The following is a 20337-nucleotide window of genomic DNA, read 5'->3' as shown; positions in this document are numbered from 1 at the left end:
ACTGCAGCATCCCTTGGGCTGCTGGCCAGGGTAAGGTCTGGCAGGGGCGTGCACTCCGGCACCGCTGCTCTGCTCCCAGCATCTCGCTGCCAGAGAAGGCATTCCACCCGAGCAGGTACGCGAGTCCCCAGCCCGCCAAACAAGCGGGCTCCTTCCCTTTCTGGTTTTTAGGGACATGTACTGGCTTGGTGTCGTGGCTGCAAGCTGTGACGGTGCTGTTCAGCGAAGCGTGGCCGCTCGTCGTGTTGTGTAAGCGCTGCGGTGCCCCACATAGAGCCGTCAAACCCTGTGGAGAGCGGGGGGGGGGTGGTGGGGGGGTGGTGAGCCCGCTGCCCCCAGCACTGCCGCTGCAAGGCACGCTCCAGAAAACCCAGAGCAAACGGGCTGTAACACTTTCCCACTTTCTCTATTCCTGCTCTGGGAAGCTTGCTTATACCCGGGGCACCCGTGCTGCCAGGGACAGTCCTTAGCATCTGCAGAGTACAGATGTTCTCAGACTTTTGGGTGGGCTTTTTTGCTTTTCAAGAACCTTCAGTGCGCACTCTCCTAACACATAATGGAATAGGGGAGAAGGAAAAATGTATCTGTGAATTGCTCTGCAACACTAACCCCCCGAAATCTTGAAGAGCTAGAGCAGTTTTGTTAAGGAAATAGGGGAACGGGACTTGCAGGTAGCGTCTTGCATAATGTTTTTTTTTTAAGTTATGCTTTAATATTTCAGGGCTATGCGGCAGATTTTGCAGACAAGTTGCCAAACAGCTCTGGGAGGGTTTCCTGACACACGCTCAGTGTGGGGGAGGAGGAAGGAGACTGATATTGCCAGTGGGGAGTAAGAAAACTGCTGAGCCATACAAAGGGAAGTAGGAGAGAAAACCATGTTTATCTGGTCAAGGAGTGTTTGCGTGATTATAACCCTGATGGGTATATAACTGCATGAACAGTGTCTGCCCTGGGCCTGGAGGGAAGATACCAGAGAAACGTGTACCCAGGCTCAGAGATGTAAATATGACCCTCCTGGCATAACACGGGGTCTCTGGGTGCACCACGGCCCCTGTGGTGCCTTCATACGCCACGAATGGCACCCGAGCAGGGGCACGGAAGAGGCTCACGGCATCACTCGACTCAGCCAGGAGCTGTGGGGACTCTGTGCGCCCATCACCTACGAAGCAGGTGAGCAGTCGGGAACCATGGAGGGAAGTTATCCCGAGACCAGCAGCACAGCCTGGACGTATTGCGATGGCTGCTGGCAGCTCAGCCATGAGTGTGGCAGGTCCGGGCTGGTGACTCTGTCAGGATGGATCCGTGACAAAGTGCCAGACATTCCGCCTGACAGCACTTTGCAAATTCCTGCCTGGCAAGCAGTTGGCAAACGATGGCATGATGCTGGTGCGGAGGGGGACCCTGCTGTGGGAAAGCATTAGTTGACCTGGTGGCAGATCCTGACTGCCCTCCGCCGAGTGTCAACAATTCTGCCAGCGGTGCTAAACCGGGGAGGCTGCAAACACTGCCGACAGCGCGGCTCCTTGTGACACCCCATCAAGGATGGCGACCCTGTCCACACCTCCTCTGCCCCGAAAGCTCCCATCAGCAGCTGCAACGGCCCTCGCGACCAAGTATGGGAACAGGATGATACGGACAGTGGCTCCAGTGACACTGAGAACCCTTTTCACCCAGGTCCTATAGATCCTGAAAGGGAACCAGACCTTTTTTCCTCCACCCTAATGAGCTGATTGTGTTTTCAGGGAGGATGGGAGGGGGTCTAAGGGATCGGTGGCAGGAATGCAAGCGAGAACACTTAGACGAGGGGATCTGGCAGTTGTGATGGCATGTCCAGTGTTTTATCCACCAAATCAGCCTCCAGAGTGGCAGCTGATGCGCTATGAAGCTCTTAAAGAGTTTAAAAAAGCAGTGAGGCAAGGGGGAATTCATAGTACATTTGCCATGTCCCTTCTTGGAGCGGTGGCAGAGTCTTATAAACTCGCACGGCATGACTGGGGGTCACTGCTTCGCATGGTGCTCACCCCAACGCAGTATGTGATGTGGTCGCCTGATTTTCATGAACTATGCATAATGGTCTGGATTGAAAACCTTAATTGGGGGATTGCTGCTACCTGTGAGCTCTGATGGACCTTCTTTGCACAATAAAGGCTCTGTGATTGCACCGCAGCCCCAGTCTGTGCCTTCATACGCCACAGATCAGCAGTACGTGTTGCACAAGGTGATGCTGGAGGTAGAACCGGCTCTACTCCCTTGGCTCCTCACTTACCCCTTCCCACCCAACTAAGTGCCGCTCTTTTTATACTGGCTTTTTCTGACACTTTGCATAGGTTTGGAATGTGTTCTTGTGGGCTTCACATACCAGCCGGCTCTGCCCGACTGACAGTTTGCTCTGGGCAGCTGGGCACGATCAGAGAGCAGCAGGGTCAGGTAGGGAGAGAACAGCCACAGCAATAAATACCTGAATGCTGGAGACATATGGACTGAATGGCCCAATTTTTGCTTTCCTCCACGCAATAGATGAGCACGTCAAATTAAATCTCCATCTTCTTGTAAGGACAGAAATTGTTCCTGTGCCTTTAGCAAAGTAAACATGCAAAGATGTCTCTTGTTTGTTTGGACTGTACTCTGCCATAGCTGATCTGAGCCTAAACCCATTTAAATCACAGAACAGTTTGGACTGGAAGGGACCTTTAAAGGTCACCTAGTCCCACCCCTGCAGCAAGCAGGGACATCTTCAGCTTGATCAGGTTGCTCAGACCCTGTCCAGCTTGACCTTGAATGTTTCCAGGGATGGGGCACCTACCACCTCTCCGGGCAACCTGTGCCGGTGTTTCACCACCCTCATCACAATAAATTTCTTCCTTATATCTAGTCTAAATTTACCCTCTTGGTTTAAAGCCATTACCCCTTGTCCTATCACAACAGGCTCTGCTAAAATCTCTGTCCCCGTATTTCCTACAAGCCCCTTTATGTACTGGGAGGTGCCCCAAGGCCCCCCCGGCGCCGTCTCTCCCCCAGGCTGAGCAGCCCCAGCCCCCTCAGCCTGGCTCCGCAGCAGGGGGGCTCCAGCCCCCGGTCACTGTGTGGCCGCCTCTGGCCACGCTCCAGCAGCTCCGTGTCCTTCTCATACCGGGGACCCACCAACACCCCCAAGTCCTCCTCCGCAGGGCTGCTCTCGATCCCTTCAGCCCCAGACGTATTGACACCGGGGGTTGCCATGACCGGGGTGCAGGACCCTGCACTTGGCTTTGTTGAACCTCATGAGGTTCACATGCGCCTGCTCCTCCAGGCCCCTCTGATGGCTCCCGTCCCCCAGGTGTGCCGGCCGTGCCGCTCAGCTGGGTGGGGGCTGCAGAGGTGCTAAGGGCTCCATCCCGCCGTGCAGGTGATGGAGATCACCGTTATTGGAGGGGGAGGCCATCGCAGCTGTGGAAGTGCTAAATCTGCCCGTTTCTTCAGACCAGCAGATCCACGATGAAGCTGGGCTGTCTGGGCGCGCTGGGTGCCGAGCGCAGGTGGCCTCAGCCCCCAGCACTCCCGTTGTCGCAGGTGTCCTTGGGCAGGTCACCTCACCCCAGCTGGCGGCAGGACGGGGCTGAGAACAGCCCCCCCTCACCGGGGTCTCGATGCTCTGGGCATTCTGCAGCTGCAGCCCGGCAGCCCCCCGCGTTCCCTGCTGCCCCCCCCGCAGTGGGCAGAGCCGGTCCGGGCTCCCGCAGCTCCCCCCCGCTGGCGGAGGGGGTTGCACGGTGAGGGGGACCCTGTGCCGGGCTCGTGGCCGTTGGTGACCCCCCGGCCCCTGCCACCCCCCGGCGGGGAGTCCCGGCCGGTACCGCCGCGGAGCTCCGGGAGCCGCCGGGGCGGGCAGGGACGCTGCAGCCGGGCTCGGGGTGTTCTCCAGCGGCGCTCCGGCCCCCTCCCCCTCCCGGCTGGCGGGGGGAGGGGCGGTGAGGCAGGACTGAAGCGGGGGGGAGCGCCCAGGGCCGGCCGAGCCCCGCGCCCCGGCTGCGGGCGGTGGCGGCGCTGCAGGCACCGGGTACCGGGCTGCCTCCGCCATCGGCTCCGCCGCCCGCCCGAGGTGCGGCCTGGCGCGGCGGCCCCCGGGGAGGCGCAGACCCCGCCGCCCCCAGCGCCCCCGGGCCGGGGGGAGGGCTCGGCATCCCCGTCCCGCCCCTGCCTGCGGGGGGGGGGCCGGCCGCTGCGGGGGGCGCTGGGCTCCCCGAGGGGAGGAGGGGGCTCCCGGCTCCGCTGCCGCCATGGCGGGACCCCCCGCGGCGCCCCGGCCTCGCGCCCCCGCCCCCGCCTGAGCCCCCAGCCCCGCCTGCGCGCGCCGCCCCCCCCCCCCCCCACACACACACCGGGCGCAGGGCCGGGACGCGGCGGCAGCCCCGGTGCGGCGGGGCCGGTGGGGCGCTGTCCCCGGCCGGGGGTCCCCGGGCTCGGTGGGGCTCGGTGGGGCCCCGGGCTCCTGCAGCCGTGGGCGCTGCCCCATGACCAACGGCCGGGACCCGCAGCGAGCCATGGACCCCGCGCCGGCCGCCCCCGGCCCCGCCACCTTCTCGCCGGTGTTCGGGCAGCAGTGCCAGCTCATGGAGGCAGGTAAGGGGGAACGGGCCGGGGCAGCCTCCTCGCCCCGGGCTGCAACGTCCTTCACCCCTCCCCTCCTCTCCCCCCTCCCTGCCTCGTTTCCCAAGTTCTTCCCAAACCTGGTGTTTTCCCAGGGGAAAGTTGGAGTGGTCCCTGCTGCGGGTGCCACCTGCCTCCACGTTCACCCTCACCACTTCAGAGCTTTGTGTCTGAATAATTACAGCCCACGAGGCCAGGGTTGGGGTGGTGGCACGGCTTGGGGTTAACGTGGACTGGAACGAGCCGCGCTTTGCCTGGTAGCGGCTGTTACCGTTACATGGAGACGTGTCCGCGACGGGTACAGCGATTTTTCCAATGTCAAAATAATGATGTTCAAACTGGGGGTCGATTTGCTGTTTTGGAGGGTGACTTGCAGTACAGGGCATCCTAGGAGGGCAGATCTCTGCTTCGGTGCTCAGTCCTATGAAGGACAACGTGTTGGGGTTTTTCCCTTTGCTTTTTCTGGCTGTTTGTGCTACTACCTAGAAGCTCTGTTCCTTTTCCTGGTTGTTTTCTGGCATCTGTAATGTCTCTCCAGATGGGCCTGATTATCTGTTGTCTGTGCCTTTTGGATATTAAGGAGGGAGCGTGCAATGTGACTAATCCCAAATTTTTGCCTCTTGCTTTTCTTACGTGTTGGGCACAGGTGCCCTGAAGCACAGGGCGTGCAGGTGCCCCAGAGCTTTGCACCAGCATCCTCCAGCATGCCCCAGTTCCTAAGACTAACAGGTTGGCATAGTGAATTTTACAGGGCAGGATTTGCTCTCTTTTTTTCCTATCCCTCTTTCTAGGTAGCTCTGGGAATGGATGTAGTTAGTAGTTATTTACTTACAGCTGTGGAGAAAGCCCGGCTGTTTGCAATGATGCCCTAACAACACTGCTCTGAATTTCTGGGGCTCGTTTTACTCAGGCCTACTGGTACGTTCTTCTTACTGTTAGTGACGGTGCATGTATCTTAATAAACATGTTCTCGGGAGTGTCCCAGCCTCTCCTTTCTCCTCTTTTTTTCTCCATTCTCCCCAACCAATTCTGTAACAAGTGATGTTTGGATTGGAGTGTTTCTGTTTACATGGTGAGATCCAAAATACTACATACCAGGGTTTTGCTGCAGGTCCGTGTGACTCGCACTGTGCCTCTCGCAGTACTTGCACAGGTTAAGCTAGGAGGATGACTCATTAGCTGACAACTACTCGGTTAATCAAGGCTTCGGTCATGCTGCTGCCTCCAAGGAAATGTCAGGCAGTTTCTCAGGAGGGTTTGGTGCTAGCCTTTTGTATTATAGGGCCTGGGATCAGTCCAAAGGTTGTGGATCCACTGTGTCAGATCTTACACAAAGAAGAGATGCGTGACGATGCTTGCATGGGACCAGGGCTGTTTGTTTTCCAAATTAGTAAGACCAAGAAGGTGGGAAAACACGATTTCTCATTTTAGTTTGGTTTGCTTTTCCTTTCCCTTTCTTACAGGGAAATGCCAGAGAGGAAACCTGTGAATCTTGGGCTTTTGAATCCCACCTCAGTAACTCAGCCATCAGATTTTCTACCTTCTGGTGGACCATTTTGGTAGGATTTTCTAAATGTCTTCTCAGGCATGTGCAGCCTCCAGGTACAAGGCACAATGCAATGTAGGGATGGCTGCCACGCACGCCGCTGACGTTCAAAGCAAATAAGTAGATGATGTGCGTGTGATCTACGCCTACGTGAGCTTTCTAGCCTTATGGCAATAACAACATCTGCTTGGCATACCTGAGGGCAGAACTTCAGCTGATGTGCTTGGGGATGCGTCTGTGTTCATAGGGCCTTGAGTGAACTTGGCTGCCCAAGCTGCCACCGTGCTGCGGGGTCTCCGTGCGGGCAGCAAGGATGCGCAGGGGGAGCGGGAGTGGGGGCAGGGTAGGATCTGCTCTGGTTATCTACTTGTGTCCTGTGCCACCACAGATGACCTTCGGGGTAGAGCCGTAAAGGGACCCTACGTTGTGTAGGGCTGTGCAGGCGCCTTTACAGACCATAAACCCAGACCTTGCCCTGGGCTCTCCTGCAGCAACGGCATCTGAGGAGCTCCGTGGAGGCAGGGTCTGGCCTCTGCATCCACATCTCACAGGCAAGGCCCAGTGCCACGTCACTGTCCTTGGTGACATTAGGGCTTTTTCAGTAACGCTGGGATGTGCTCGAATGATGAAGGTCCTGGCCTTAATTAAATGTCAGACTATGTGCCTGGAGAAATGCTGAACTCTAAATAAATGACAGACTTGACAGCACAACTTGCATGTAGCACCTGGAAAGACCTCGTGTTTTCTGTAGCTTTTGCCTTTGCTGTAAGGACTCTCTTTCCTCCAAAGCCCCCGCAAGAAGAGCTTGCGCGTCCACTTGCAGAATATCCCTTAGGTTTTGTGTAGCAGCATCTGCCCTCGAAGGAAGGAGCGAGTGTGCGTGGTACCTGGCCGCAAAGGGGTGTGTGTGTGTGTCCCCAGTGCTGCTCTGCAGTAGCCTGCTCGGCAAAACAATTACTGAAAGTCTTGACAGTGAACTTGTCTCCTGCCAGCTGCAAGTCCTCCCGTTTGATGGAAGACTTGAAAAGTTTTGTGTGCAGCTGATTCTGCATAATTGGCTGATTATTCATGCATAGTTCTTGTAGATTTGCATAATATCCTAGGATGTACTATGGTAATCACAATATTAGTCTGAAGAGTATGTTGTCATGTGGGAACCCTGCTCCAAAGCTGTTTTGCCCTTTGCACAAGTACTTGATCTTTATTTAACCTCTGAAGCACGGTTTACTTGTACGTTACGTAGGATGCTCTTTTGGAAATTGGTTTTCCATCTTCCTATTCCACCCTACTGCACTGTTGCCGCTTACCTTGCCGAATTTACTGTGCCTCAGAACGTTTGTTTGCTGGGATGCCTCCTGTGCAATTACCTGGGGGGTTTATTTGCACTGAGCGTAGGGAATAGCACCAGTTGGAGGACTGCAACTGGCTTAACTCCCTGCTTTGGGGGTTTGCCGGCGAGACTGCTGTTTCCCAAGGCAGCAAATCCTTGCTGTTATAGGCGCTAAATTTGCCAGATGCCCCAAAGACCTGTCGGTGTCGCCTTTCGAGAGAGTGTAATTCCAAAAGAGGGACTGTAATTCCTGTCTGGGATTGCTGACAGAATAAGGCTTTCATTCCATGGGCAAGCCAGGCAGGTGGATTGGTTTTTCACCTGGTCCAGCCCTAACTGCACGGCTGGTGACCCCTCAGAGGAGTGATGGAGAGAGAGGCCCTCTCCACAGCCTGGCCCTAAATCTTCCCGAGCTCCTCTGAAAGTCCTGGGAGCCGGGCAGCGCTGCAGGATCTTTCCTGTTTGAAGCATGAAATTGGGTCTGGCGCAGATTCAGGCTATAATTTCTGCTAATACCGAAATGAAAGGCTCTAGTTTTCTTTCCATTTGACAGTTTCTGAATTAAAAAAAAGTAAAAAATATTGCCTGTCAGATTTATGATTGGCTCTACCCAACCTAAAAATGTGCAAGGCTACAGTTTTGAAGGGTATTTCTGCACTGCCCTCCCACGAAGGACTGAGTATATGGAGCGAGACCTGATCTCAGGCAGAGCTAAGAGCTCACTTGAAGAATCAGGGTTAGCAGAGAAACCACTTTATATACGGGCAAATTCCAAGCAACTTATTTGGCATAACACAGTTTTCTGGACTCACCACTGTGTATTATTCTCTGACTTACTGCTGCATTAGATTAATTGTCATTTCCCATTAATTCTTTGGCTCACAGATGCTGCTGATTTGTTAGGCTCCCGATTGTTTTTTATACCTTGCCAGTTAGTTTTCCATTGGTTATGAAATAAGGAACTCAAGATGTGACCAGAATGAACAAGAAAGCTTAAGTAATTTGAAAATCATCCAGACTTTGAAATGTTGCTCTGAAACTCTTACGTATTGTCTTTCAATTACATCATATTATCTAGTAAGTGTATTGTGTATCCCGCTCTGGTTGCTCCACGAGTGGGTGCAGGTTTGGTTTGGCTACCAGGTAGAATGTGAAGGACATGATGCAAAGTTCGTAGGAGTTCTTCGGTGGAGATTAACGTGGCTCAAAGCTTTTGTCTTTTTCCTTTAGATTGGTGGTTTAGCTCTTGATCCAGTCCCTTTTGAGAGGAATGTGAGGCAAGGGAGTTGTGGCACTACTTACGCTATATACTTGTCCTGCAGTGTGAAATCCCTGCAATCTCGTCTGGTCTAGCATCTTGGGGGAGGAGCAACCTAGAATCCCTCTGTGTGGTGCCCGAATATGGTTTTTAAACAAATTGAATAGCCTTTAAAACAATCTGTTATGTGCCCTCTGATCTGGGTGAAGATTTCCTTGGGAGCTGGGCTCCTTGGTGCAGAGAGTGCCAGTGTGAATGTTGCATCTCCATAAAAATGTGCCTTGAACTGAGGACCAAACCTAGAGCTCTGATGAATTATAGGTTGTGTTTGTGTATCTGTTTGGTGATATCTTGCTGCTCTAAAGTTTTCTTTCTTTTTTTTTTTCTTTTCTGTGAAGCACAATTTGAGCAAAACTTTATCTTAATAATGCAGTGCATTATTATAGTGTATATAATAATAACAGAGTGATGCTTCCTCTAGCACCTTCTGTGCAACAAGAAGGTGCTTCTCCGAGTAGGGAAATGGGAGGGGAAGAAGCAAACTTGACCTGGAGCAGCACTGGGACAGAACTGCTGGTGGTGGTGGGAAGCAAGGGCCCCCATGGCACATGCTGGGCAGCACCTCCCCCACCTCAAGCCGTGAGAGCCTGAGGAGCAAACCGTCTCCCGGGGCCCGAGCCTCACTCTTCTCCCAAGCCCTTCCCCAGTTTTCCTTTCCCTGCGGATGCTGTACTTGCATCTCCCTTGGGGAAGCCGCTCCCCCTCCCCTGGCAGCTTTGCACCGGGAAGGTGCCGGTAGCAAAGGGGGTTTCCACATCAGGGAGAGCGTGGGCAGGGCTGGGCGGGACAGCAAGTGCCGCGGAGGGTGGCAGAGGTGCTGCTGTTCATCCTGATGCTCCAGCTGAGCAGCCGTTTGGCCCTTAGTGCTGTTCGTATTATATTTATTTTATTTTATTTTTTTTTTTACTGGAGAACGCAGCCAATTTTCCTTGAAGAGATTTGAACGTCGAGCATTCCTGATGGAACTGCTGACAGCATCAGGTGCTGTAGATGCACCAATTTGCTTTTAAGCGCTTCCAGGGCATTGAGCTGCCAGGAGTGCGGCCTGACGGTGCAGGAGGGAGAGACTCACCCAGCAGACAGATTTCCCAGCACACGAGTCTGGTCGGAGGGAAACCCAGCACCGACAGCTTGATGAAGAGGCAGGGTCACGGCAGAGCAGGGGCATCTTTTAAAAATAACCCCACAGACGAGCGCTGGCCTGTGACTTACCCCCTTTCCACGGGGCCGTTTCTCTGCCTGGTAACTCCTCTGCAGCCACGTCTTTTGTTAAGAAAACCACTAACGCTGAGCTACAGTGCGCACCAGGCAGTCGGGGAAGATCTAGGGGACAATCTCAGCTCCTCGAAAGACGCAGCAGGACATCTCCGACCTGTCGGAATGAGGCTGAAGAGACAGGCGTTTACCCTCTCCTCTCTCATATTTTTGTCTTTTAGTCCCTTGTGCATTATTCCATGGTTTAGTTAAAACACCAGCCAAACAGGGTCTGGTTTCAAACTTTTCACCTGGGGCTGAACTGGAGCAGTAGCAATACAATTCCACCTCCTTCCCAAAAGCTGGGGCAGGCAGTGCCTGTCAGGCACCTGGGGAGCTGTGCCCCTCTTGTCTTTTCTGCCACATCTGTATGGTGGAAGGTGATTTAACGGGTTTGCATCACGGCTGCGATCCCTTCTGGCCCTGGGTTTCCTTTAGCACAACACTTGAGCGAGCTCCAGCTTCGGCTGTGAGAGCGTTTGAGCAAAGCTTTTGTGACAGCTCTTCTTTCCTCCCATGGACAACAAGGGAAAACAGTCAGCATAAAATTTGCTTGGATCGGTGGGTTTGAGACCACGCGGCATCAGGGCTGGAAGCCTGTTCCGTGGTACTTAGCGCATTAGGTTTCCTACGTGCATTAGTCAGTGATAAATTTTTCATGGTAACAAGTTGTTTCATTTGCTCTCCCAAGAGAAGATGGTGTGTGTGTGTGTATAAAAGAACTTTGTTTCCAAAGATGATTACAACAGTCTTGGTTAATTAGTGAGCCACAGGTCTGTGCATGAGCAGATTTCCAAGTTTTGGGGGAATGAGAACTAGGAGCAGTGTCCCATGAGTGGAGCGAGGTGAGTTCAGGGATCAGATCCCCAAGAGCCTGGTCCTCCTGGGCGGCAGAGTGGTGATGCTCGGTGCAGGTACCAGAAGCCGTTAGGCTGCTGGCCAGCCCTGCAGCACCTGGAATAGAAAATTATTTACTGCAGCATTACAAAATTAAGGCCTGACTGTTATTTTGTTGGCATTTCATGGTGGGGTGGGAATGTTGCTTTTTTTCCTTTTACTAAATTTGCCTGCTCTTGACTATTTCTGTTCCCTTGGGGTGGACCCATCGTCCGGGCTTACGTCCTGGTGTTACAGCAGGCTCTGGCAGCTTGAAGGCAGCCGGTGTAAATCCCGGTGCTCATCGCTGTGGTGCTTGAGGACGTGTGGATGAGATCTCTGACAACTTTCCCTGTGTGATACTGTCATGCTAAATAACCTTGTGTGCATTGGTGTAGAAAGAGGTGTCACATTTTTATCAAAACCAAACTCCGTTTTTCTGAGATGACAAGAAATGTATCAGAAACAAACTATTCCAAAAGCCCTTTGAGTTTTGTGTTTTAGCGGAGGACAAGATAATCTGATCCTCTCTGGGGCCAGTGTTGGCACGAGGAGGAAAAGTCATTTACCTCTCCCCAGAAAAGCACTAAGTCAAAGTCCTCCTTGACAGATGATGTGCTCCTGCTTCAGCTGAATAGATTAAGGGGCCACAGAAATGAAATGGGAAGATCACTAATATTTTTCTTTTCCACCCAGTGGAATGAGCTGTTACTGGAGATAAAAAAAAAAAAAAAAAAAAAAAAAAAAGTTACATTTATCGCTCCCTTTGCTTTGTTGGGTAACACTGTGCTCCCCAGGAGGAAAACGGCAATCTGTACCTTGTGGATGGAGTTTGCTTGCTGTTTGTGCCTTTTATTGCTTTACAAGGTTCTCCTTTTCATCACACAAATGCTGTGCTGTTGCTGCTTGCTGGGGAAGCCGCGGGTGACCCCAGGGTGCTGCACGGGGCAGGGGCATGAAAGACAGCAACTAGCTAATGCCCTAGCAATATGAATGTGAAGTGTGTGAGAATCAAAGGAGAGGGCATGTGTGAGCAGAGCAGGGTGTAGCAGGCTGGGGGGGGTTATCTGTCAGTGGGTTTCCTAGTTTGGAGCTTTTCAGACTTGAAAAGCTCGTGGGAATTGCAGTGTGTGGCTGGGGTGGGGATGGGGTCTCTTCCAGCAGAGCGTAGCTGTTTCTAATGGCCAAACAGTGGATCGTGTCCTGCGGGTGATGGATTGTGCCCGCTTGGAAGAGGGGAGAAACCCAGCGTTTTCCAAAAGTGGGAACGTAGCGTGTCTGGGTATTAAAGAAGTGGGGAAAGCTGGACTGGAAGCACAGCTAAATCCCTGTTTCCAATGATGGATCCAGTGCTGTGCTCCCCAGAGTGGTTCTCAGGACCTCTGGGATCCTGTCGCACAGGTAGCAGCGGCCAGGGGCTGAGCACGGTGCCCAGCCCTGTGGGTCCATGTCACCCCTGCCCATGGCCAGGTGACTCCTCTGTCACCCCTGCCCATGGGAGAGCCCCCGGTGCTGGGTGAGCCCCTGCAGCCATGATCAACCTGCCTAAAACCAGCCCAGAATAGCCACAGGAGGGGGGGCAGTGGCCACGGGCATCCTGAGCGGTATGGATGGTTATGTACCTACACCTATATATATCACACACAGCCGGGGGGTGGTGGTGGTGGTGGTGTTTCTTTAAACTACGAGGAAAAGCTTTTCCAAAACCTTAGGACTGCCGTATGCCATTAAGTGTCTGCCAAAAAACCCAACACCCAACAACAGAAACCAGAAAAGAAATACTGAAAGTATTTTTCTTTGCATAAATGAAATATAAATTGTTCCCCATCATCTCAATAGAGAGACTCAGTTATTACAGCCTCTGTATACTAACTGCTCGCTAGCTGATTTGCTCCTGATTAAATTATGGGTAGTGTTCATCTGTGCTCCTGACGGACAAATTTGGTTTTGTCAATTAATGTTCATAAATAGCCAAGTATAAGGGTATAATAATTCCTTCAAATTGAAAGCAACCGTCATATTTTTATGACAGCAAAATAATGAACTGAAAACATGCGTATGATAAGATTTGCGACTATGAACATGAATTAGTTATCCTTTCTTTCTTTGGGGGTCTTTCAGGCAAATTTGATGCCTGTGCATTGTTGAAAGAAAGTGGAATGGAAGACTTTAAGCAAGATATTTGCCTTTACCATGGCTTTATCCTGTTTTATGGTAGGTGGGTATTTTTGAGGATAGTGTAAATGGATATTTTGCTTAAATTCTGTTATGAAACAATGAAGGTATTTTACTAGAACATACTAGGCCATCAACATTTCAATGGGGAAAGCAGCTAAAGGTTGAGGTATTGCCTCTGTGCTTTATCATCCTGGCTAATATAGTGGCTGCGATGACGAAATTAAAAAAGTTTGAGCTTTTTCCAAACAAAAACATTCTGACAGAGCCAAAATGCAGTACCCCTGAAACATCGAGATGTTATCCTGGCTTTGAATGAAATAAGATACACGAAGTCGTGCGAGATGGGGAAGCTGTGGTTGAATTCTATTAGTTCCAGGCATGAAAGCGCGGGTTGCCAAACCTCTGCGTAAGGAGAAGACGGGTTGGCGTAGAGAGACCGGTGGTTTTCCTGCCGGAGAGAAAGAGCACTGCTGTGTCCCCAGGGCGAGGGGTTACACATGAAGCATATTGTATTTTTGCAATATTGTTCTGTAAGACTGGATCCAAAAACCAGTTTTCAACAGCTCCCAGTAAAGCAGCTAGGGGTGGTGACCTTGAAGAAAATTGCTGACAGCCTGGTTAATTATACATATCGTTCATCTCGGTACGAGCTCTGCATTAGTGCCTGCCAGTTGGGCTTGGCTGCCTGTTGTGCTGAGGGTAAGTTCCAGTAATTAAATGTATTTGTATTTGTACTATTCCTTTTTTTCCTGATTACCCAATTACTTGAGTGATGCAATTCTGCTACATGATCTCCTGTGCACATGCTTAACATTCACCGGCGGCTCTCGGTGCAGTGATCCACGCTGGATCCCGGTTACAGGGACCGAATGCCCCTGTTCCTGCTGCCTGCAGCAGGCGTGTTCGGTTCTGTGGGGCCATTCACCGAGGGGCTGGAACTGCTGCCCTCAATGGTTAAAAAAGCAAAGAAGTGAAATTTCAGGGGGTGTCTGTAATGGCTTGGCAAAGTAAAAGGCATCTGATGCTCTGAGCGTATGCAGAGATGGCAGCAGAATGAAGCTTCGTTCTCCTTGCAGCATCTTTCTGCAGGGATAAAAATAGTTCCTGCCTCTTGCTGGAGCGGTTCAGGTTCCCTTACAGAGGTGCCTGGTGGAGCTCGGTTTGGCAGAAGGGGGGAGGCACGCATGCCTGCTGCGCTTGCGGGCTTCTGCCCTGCTCCTGTAACGTTCTCCACCTGTCCCACACCTCCAGTGGGTGGAATTAATTTTTGCTCGCTGCTGCTCCAGAGCCCAATTACGTGGTGTTTCCTCTGATGCCTGGTCCCCACGTAGCTGTACCCAAGGGGCTGGGATCTACAGGCAGCAGCTCCGCGGTTTGCCGGAGCAGAGGAAGGCAGGACAAATCCTGCACGCCCCTCCAACCTTGCCTAAACCTCCCAAGGTGGTGCTTGCTGGGATTGCTCCGATACGTGGCGGATCCCAGGGTTTTAATGGGCTGTGTTGAATATTCCAGGCTGCTCTGACCAGCCTCTAGCGCAAAGGCCTCGTGTTTCCGTGACAAACAGCACTTGTATCCCCAGCTGGCAGCGTGCGCATCATTTCTATAGGCTTTAGGTAAGGGTTTAACGCTTTTGGGCATGGACCGCGAGCTTTGCGGGCAGGTGCGGTGCAAAGGTACTTCAGTTCCTTTAAATGAACTGGAAATAGTAAGAGTTACCTGGCTGGGGTGTCACGGAGCCCTGGGTAGGTTCATTTTTATTCTTATTTCCCAGCTGCTGCAGGTGGAGCTCGCGGCAGCTGAGCTGGCTCAGGCATTTACCCTGCCCCAGCATGCAGGCTGGCATCCAGAGGACTTGCAGTTCGTCCGCAAAGCTGCCTGCTAATCTGGAGGTAGCAAAGTCTTCTGGACGTTTCCTGGGGATATTCCTTCCAGGAACTGTTAGAGGGTTTCCAGCCTCACAGGGTATTGCAATAGCAGTAGGGAATTGCCTTCCCTTCCCTGCGGTGCCCGGGGTCTCAGCACGGCGTGCGGGAAGGGCTCTGCTGTGTCGGGGAAGATGCCAATTGCACGTCAAACAGCAGGTTAAACCAATGGGTCATTTTTATGATTGCAAAGAAACTGGGCTTCCTTTTTCTTTCACCCGCAGGCAGGTAACGATGGCAAAGGACCCTGAAAAATAGCGCTGTCCATGACTTTTTCAAAAATCTCACGAAATAATCTAGCCCCTCTCTGGGATGTGGCTTGCCATCGCTCTGTGCATGGCTGTGGCTGGTACCCGCAACCTGAATCCTGTTTTTCCTAGAGAAGCTGGTATTTTCTTAACTAAATGTCCTTTTTGCTGCAGTGCTGACCCCCGGTGTCTCCTGCAGGGTGGGGGGAAAAGCTCCTGAGCAGCTCTGGAGCCTGCGTTCCTAGTAAGTGCCTGGTTTTAAATAAAATAAATCTGGGGCAAAAAATAAAGCTCATTTCTTGGAATGTATTCTGAGAGATAGCACAAATGTTCTCAAAGAAACAAAACCTCCTTTTTTTTTCTTTTTCTTTTTTTTTTTTTTTTTCTTCTTTTTCAATATGCAGCTTGGGGAGTGTATTTCCCATGGCCTGTTGCAGAGCTGAGAGCAGTTTGTTTTTCACAAGCTAATCTTTCAATTTGTGGTGTGTGTTCATATGCCAATAACATACTGACTGGAAAACCATTGAGCCATGAGAACAAGTTCCTATGGATCTCGGGGTACTGGTACGGGCAGCCCCGGCTGAGTTGGGCGGAGGGGTGGTGGTGGTGGAGGAGGAAAAAGACTTTTTGGGCTTCGATCTGGGTTTCCAACATTGTCTAGAAATAGATGCAATTTCTTATGTGAAAACTGAGATTTTCTTGCTCCCTGCCCCCTCAAGAACCAGGGCTTTAGTAAATAACGTGGTAAGTACAGCAAATGCATCAAGAGCTATACGTGTCAGCTACCTGAATTGGTAAGCTAGGATTTGGTTTCTGTAAGCAGCAAAATGCTGCTTTTGCAGATACAATAAAGCTTTTAACTTCAAGGCAAACCGTAAATGAACTGGAAGGGTAATTAAACATTCATAGTTGGTTAAATTGGATTTGCTCCTGTAATGATTTATACACATGTGGGACCCCCAGAAAAGGCATTTCTCCATGAAGTTCTGCATTTTTATTTAAAAATTTATATTCCTTGGGATCGGAGGTGGCCAAAATGCATGCTGCCATTTCCTGAGGGGCTTTGTACCCTTTGATATCGATTGTTGCCTATGTGGAAAAACCCAAAGCAACGTAATCTCCAGCTTTGATGGCAAAGTACACACAGGAAAGTTTAAAATACAAACAAAATTCTCAAAAATCTTAATTGCATGAGTCCAGTTGCTTCTAATGCTAATTATCCTCCTGGTCTGGAGCATCTAGAGCTCTGATAGTTCAGTTTGTGCACATTGATGTTTATCCACATAAAACCACAAATGCAGGCTGGAGCTGCTGCTTTGCCTTCGAAGTAGAACAGGGGTTTTTTTGGTTGTTTTTTCTTTTTTTTCCCCCTTCCCTTTTAGCTGTTGTAACCCAGCTGGCCCCAGTTACCTGGGGATGCCCCAGTGCTGTTTGACATGCTCTGGGGAAGTTCCCTGTGGAGAGAGGGATTTGGATGTCTGGAACTATCGCGGAGCTTGGTAACGTTCCACTCCAGGCTTGCTTGCTCGTTGTCCGAATTAGGGAGCCCTGGTGTACGGCTGATGCTTCCCCTCCTCCCCTCCTCTTTCCCTTGAGGAGTGCATTTTGTAATAAGTTTAAAATGATTAATGAGAGTGTGATTGTAACCGTTTCTTTTTAGAAAGGCTGAGTAGCAGTTGCTCGGCTTTGGTACTTGGGCATGTGATCTTAAACAGGGATTGTCAGTGTTCTGGTTTGGCTGTTGTCGTTCCTTTCCTTGGGCGTTTGTTACAGCTGCCGGTCCGTGGCACAATCTGCTTTTGTGGCTGTCGGTGCAGGGTCGGCAGGTCGGCGATGGGAAGGATTTCCTCGGGTTTCATCTGCGGGCTTTGGGCGTCTCGAAGGGACAAACACCCTCATCTGGCTAACGCCGCTTTCCTTCGGGTTTGCACCAAAGTTTTTGATTTCTACCGTGCCTGGGAACAGGCCAGGAGAGGGAGGCAGAGCACGCTGCAAAGCAGGGCTCCTTGGACTCCCAGTCCCATTTGTCTGAGTTTATAGATGCAAAAATGGTTTGTGCTGCCCCAAGCGCAAAGCACCGGGGCCGCCCCGTGTGCCCTCGCTGGGCTCAGGCTGGTGGCAACGGGTGGTCCTCCTGGTTTGCAGCATCGGGTGAAGCTGTCCTGTGCCCCGGGTCACCTCTCATCCCTTCCTCCAGCCCATGCCACCGGCTGTGCGGCTCTTGTGGACAAACGCTCCTTTGTGGGGGGCTGGGGGTCACCCCTGAACCGCGCAGGGGCTTGTTGCCCTGCGCCAACGCGTCTGGCACGTCCTAGGGTGAAACCTAACTCTGTGAGATGGTAGCTGCTTCAGGTTGGCTAATCTGTCCAGATTTAGGTTCGTTTCAGGGTAATTAGGTTAATTTAATGTAATTTGGTGATTACAAGCGGTGGCATTTGGTTTATCAAATAGGCAACACTCCGTATAAATCAGATGTGCCCTGAGAATTCAAGCCCAAGAAGTGCTCAGCTGTGTGAATCATGCGGTGATCTCACCTCCAGTAAAAAAACCAGCTAAACGAAAAGAAATAAAAATTGGAAAATCAGAGCTTTTGTGGCTTTTTCGATTGTGAGAATTTTCCTGATTTTGTGTGTTGACACCGCCCAAACTGAATAGCAAAATGTAAACAGAAAACTGAGTCTTTTCCTAGCAAGAAGTCTGCTCTCTGCCATTTTGCTGGGGGAAAAAAAAGGCATTTCCATGAAATAAAAAAACCCAACCATTCTCTTACAAGAGTCACATCAAGCGTCTCTCATGCTTCTGGGGATGATTCCAAATTCATCAATGAGTTTTCATATAATTGTGCCCCGTGTAAAAACTTTTATCTGAGGTCCCAGGGAACCTTGAATTCTTTCGGACGCATCATTGCCTTCAGCTCAGCCTCATGTCGGAGGGGTCGGGCTCAGGCTGCCCTGGGGCATGTGCCCGGTGCTCATTGCAGGGTTTTGCATGATGCGTGTTTGGGATCGATGCTAGGGCAGCGTGAGCAAGAAGATGACAAAAGTCTTTGTGTCATGGCTAAGTGCAAGGAAAGTGGAAATACTGTGTGGTATTGCTCGCAGTACCCCAAGGAAGCACTGAGGAGTTACCCAGGGCAGAAATAACTCACCCTAAAATCGTTGCGTGGTTGAAGCTCAGGGCAAGATGCACACAGGACTTCTTGCCAGACAAGAGATTTTAGCCAAGTAAAGTTCTGGTGAACAATTACTGTTGTAATTCAGTGGTAATCCTGTTGGGGAATTGCTCTCGATAACTCTTATATTATTGATTAGCTCAGCTAACATGAGGGATTAATAAATATTGCAACACTCTTGATGAAATGTTGTTTATTCCCATTTTACACATGGCATACCTGAGGCAGGAAGGTTTTTCCTCAGTTTTGGTAGGGACAGAGGTGCTGTTTGGCTTTTTGGCCGCAGCCACCAGTTCCTACCGGTGGCTCAACTGGGAGCTCCATCACCCGCCCTTTGCCAGCTCGGAGTGCGGCGCCTGCTGTGGGTTCTCATCCGTTGTACCATGCCCTCCGCCCTGGAGGTGCTCAGGCGCTCGGCTAGCTGCGATAGCACCTTCCTCAACTTCTTCTTTATTTATTTATTTTTGTTTCTTTGGTTTTTGGGTGTGGCTGGTGGTTGGTGTATGGGGTTTTTTTTGTTTTTTTTTTAATTATTTATTTATTTTGAGGGGAGGAAAAAAGGATTAGGGAATTGGGGAAAATGTGAATCTTGTGGGGGGAGAGGCTTTGGTGGTTTCTGGGTCTGGACTGGTGATGGGTGTAACTGAAGCCCTCGGAGAAGCGGAGGTGCTGCGGCGGTGTGCGGGGGTGCTGGGCTCCCCCCATGCCCCGCGAGCCGGCCGGCGCTGCTCAGACCTGCTGGGTTTGGCTTTGCCCGCGCACGGCCAAGGCCAGGCTGTGCCCTCCGTGAGCAGCCTGAGAATTAGTGACAACGCTCGCTGCCGGGAAATGCTCCCTGTACCGCTTCCCGCTTACCTTACCTGGCGTATCCCCCTTTGCAAGTCCAAACCGTCAGTGCCCCGGCGCATCGCCCAGGTGATGATCTCCGTGGCTGGGTGGTCTGCGCAGCCCCCTGGTCCCCGAGACCTGCTGGCGTTCACGGCGCCCCGGCTGAGAGCGGAGGGCCAAGGCGGTGGGGGCACAACCCCGTCGGCCCCCCCGTTCCCATCGGAGCCCATGCCATGACAGACCACGGCATGAAGGGGGGTGGGGGTGCTCCTTGGGAGTCACCCTGCACGCCGCCTGCAGCCCCCCAGGTGCCGGGGCGGTGCGGTAGGGGCGGCTCACAGTGTTAGTGCTGCGACGTGGAATGAAACGAGTCCCCGGCAAGGCTCTTCCCTGCGGGGCATTTGCGTGTGTCTTTGAGACGTTTTCAGAGTTCCTGCCGCGGTGCCGTTATTTCCTTTAATAAACAGTAACGAGCGTACAATGAAAAAGAAGTTACTGGGGTTGGGGCATTACAGCACAGAGTAACGCACTTGAAGGAGCGTGTTTGCCGTGTTTCCTAGGGCTGGTGTGGTTAATAAATAGATGAATAATTAAGTAAACTTATACATAAATAAATGCTGTCTGTGGGCATGTGACCAAATTGGACAGACCTTACGTAAAGGCGTACATGAGCCCTTGGAAGAAATCTCGAATCTTTATGGAAGAGCGAGACTCTCTGAGCAAGTATTAGCTGTTTTCCTTGCTGAATTCCCAATGAACTTTACTAGGTTTTCTTCCTTCTTTGTATTTGTTTTACAATTTTCCTCTTTTTTTTTTTTTTTTTTAATATTTAATCTATAAATATCCTTTATTGTTTTACTGCTCACGTTTCACCCCTCCAGCTCATCACGTATGGTGTGTTTTATGTCTTTCCGTACAGTGCTTTAAGCTTTGCTGTGTTCTTCTACATGGTATTATTCCACATACAAAATGATGTAGAGAGTTGCAAAACTTGATGGAATTAAATATGTAAAGCTGTAAAGCTCACTGTGATTCAGGG

The sequence above is a fragment of the Falco rusticolus genome, chromosome 3 (genome assembly GCF_015220075.1).
Source record: "Falco rusticolus isolate bFalRus1 chromosome 3, bFalRus1.pri, whole genome shotgun sequence".
Taxonomy (NCBI): Eukaryota; Metazoa; Chordata; class Aves; order Falconiformes; family Falconidae; genus Falco; species Falco rusticolus.
This window is presented reverse-complemented; position numbering follows the sequence as displayed.